Source organism: Orcinus orca, chromosome 8 (assembly GCF_937001465.1).
Source record: "Orcinus orca chromosome 8, mOrcOrc1.1, whole genome shotgun sequence".
In the NCBI taxonomy this organism is placed as follows: domain Eukaryota; kingdom Metazoa; phylum Chordata; class Mammalia; order Artiodactyla; family Delphinidae; genus Orcinus; species Orcinus orca.
This window is the reverse complement of record NC_064566.1, coordinates 48,978,194-48,981,017: the sequence shown is the minus strand read 5'-3', so window position 1 is coordinate 48,981,017 and position 2,824 is coordinate 48,978,194.

Genomic DNA, 2,824 nt, shown 5'->3' with positions numbered 1-2,824 from the left:
ACATACTATTCTGGGCATGTATTTGCCTTTCTTTCCCACAGAGCCTTGACCAGCACTTCTCTTTGAGGGCTTCCTGAATGCCTGCTTATAGGCAGGACATCCCATCTGACATAGTACTGAAAGAACAGACACTCTTCAGAGAAGGATATGCAGGACAGGGCTCATAACCATGGGATCCACTGGTAGCATTACCAGTTTCACCAACCAGAAGGAGGTGGACCCATAGAATGCCAGAGCAGTCTTCTAAAAACAGCTAAAACACAGTTCAAAAGGCAGCACTTCACAGAATTGGAGTCCTATCCTTTAGGATGCAATCTATCAACTGAAGTAACAGCTGTATCTGAGCAACATTTCAGAAACTGGGGCTGTAGAGCTCATCCTTCCTTCCTTTCCATTTTGCCCTTAGCAAGACAGGCCCACAGTAATTATGGTGGAGCTGCTCCTAAAATCTGAAGGAGATCTGTGCAAGGCAAGCAGGGATGTGGAGACCGTAAAAAATAGGCTTTTCAGATTGGACTGCAAGGAGCATATTTGACTGATAGTCTCAATCATTGTGCTCTCAAGTTCATGGCATTGCTAAGCCCTAGTGGCTTCCAACCAATAGATGAACACAGCGCTAATAAGGCAAATCTACTGGAGTGTGATACTGGATTTCTCATGAGTTCCTTGCCTCAAGACTTACACACAGCCTTGCCAAAGTGTTCTTAGAAATACACGAAAGCCTAAGACCTTCCTCTTCTTTCCTCCCTCCCTCTCGGATCAGACCTGCTTGTGATTTCATGGCTCTTCCAGCCTCAGGATCCCTCTTTGTCTTACTTCATGAGCATTTCCTTCATGAGCATTTCCCCTCTGTATACCTCTGACACATCTAATTTAATGTTGGCACCTGCTTCTCACAGGGCCCATTCTAATGCAACTATGGTAACTCCCACTGAAAAATCTTCAACTCGTGTGCACAAGTCAGTCCTGTGGGGAAAGCTAATACTTGTTATGATTATAAACCTGATGGAGAAAATGTTCACATATTGAGGTATGGGGAAGTCTTTTTGGCTTATACATGGTTCAACTTGACTTTTTGTGAACTAAGACAGACTCATTCATGGCCTATCAAACACACAGCACATGCTCTTTAACCATTAAGCTAAAGAATGTCCATTTTAAAGATAAGGATAAATAACTCCTTGCCTATGGCATCCATGTTAACACTCCATCAACAATAAGGTTCCCTTCCCAGACACCAGGGTCCTGCTGTCTCACTGTACACATACTCAGTTTGTCTCTTTTGAAACTTTAAAGGAACATCCCCCTATCATGTTTATGCCTTATCAGAACAAGGAATATAAGACTATGCAGAAATATGCATCAACTGAGCAGTTTCTCGAAGCTGAGAGGCTGTCTCCTGGGCTACAGTCCTATTTGGCTCAAGAAAGTCTTTCCTATTATAGGCTGTTTATTGATTATTTCTGCCATCCAGCCCCTGATCTCTCTTCAAAGACTGCTCTCAGAACTTTGAGAATGAAAGCTGTGTAACTGTCACAACTCTCAATACATAGCTTAGCGATGCTTTCTTTTCCTTACCCTGGAACAGAATACATGAGCAAAGTTCTAAGTGCAGATAACAAAAAAATACCAACCCAGTCAAAAAACAGACTTCCTCCAAAGAAGACACAGCCATGGCCAATAAGCACATGAAAATATGCTCATCATCACTAATCACTAGAGAAATGCAAATCAAAACTGCAGTGAGGTACCACCTCACACCAGTCAGAATGGCTGTCATTAAAGGGTCTACAAATAGCAAACACTGGAGAGGGTGTGGAGAGTAGGGAACCCTCCTACACTATTGGTGGGACTATAAATTGGTGCAGCCACTATGGAAAATTGTATGGAGGTTCCTCAAAAAACTAAAAGTAGAGTTGCCATATGATCTAGCACTCCCACTCCTGGACACCTATCTGGACAGTACTCTATTCAAAAAGAAACATGTGCACCACAATGTTCATAGCAGCACTATTCACAATAGCCAAGACATGGAAGCAATCTAAACATTCATTGATATATATATATACGCATATATATATAATGGAATACTACTCAGCCATAAAAAAGCCTGAAATAATGTCATTTGCAGCAACATGGATGAACCTAGAGATTATCATACTGAGGTAAGTCACAAAGAGAAAGATAAATACCATGTGATATCACTTATATGTGGTATCTAAAATACGGCACAAATGAACTTATCTACAAAACAGAAACAGACTCACAGATATAGAGAACAGACTTGAGGTTGCCAAGAGGGAGGGTAAATTGAGGAGGGATTGAGTGGGAGTCTGGGATTAGGTGATGCACAATATTATACATAGATGGATAAACAGGGAGGTCCTACTGTATAGCGCAGGGAACTATACTCAATATCCTGTAATAAAACATAATGGAAAAGAACGTGAAAAATAATATATATATATATATACATGTATATATATGTATATATATATACACATATATATGTACCTGGATCACTTTGCTGTACAGCAGAAATTAACACAACATTGTAAATCAACTACACTTGAATAAAATGAATTAAAAAAAAACTTCTATGGGTCCAGTGGTGTGAAGCATGTTGAGATATCCCTTCTAAGGTGAAGGATAAGTTGGTGCATCTGGCCTCTTATAAAACCAAAAAAAAAAAACCACAATGCCTAGTGGCCTTCTTTGGGGGGTTTAAGAGGCAACATATTCCTCATTTGGGTGTGTTACTCCAGCCCACTTACTGAGTGACGCTCAAAGCTTCTAGTTTTGACTGGGGCCTGGCAATAGAATC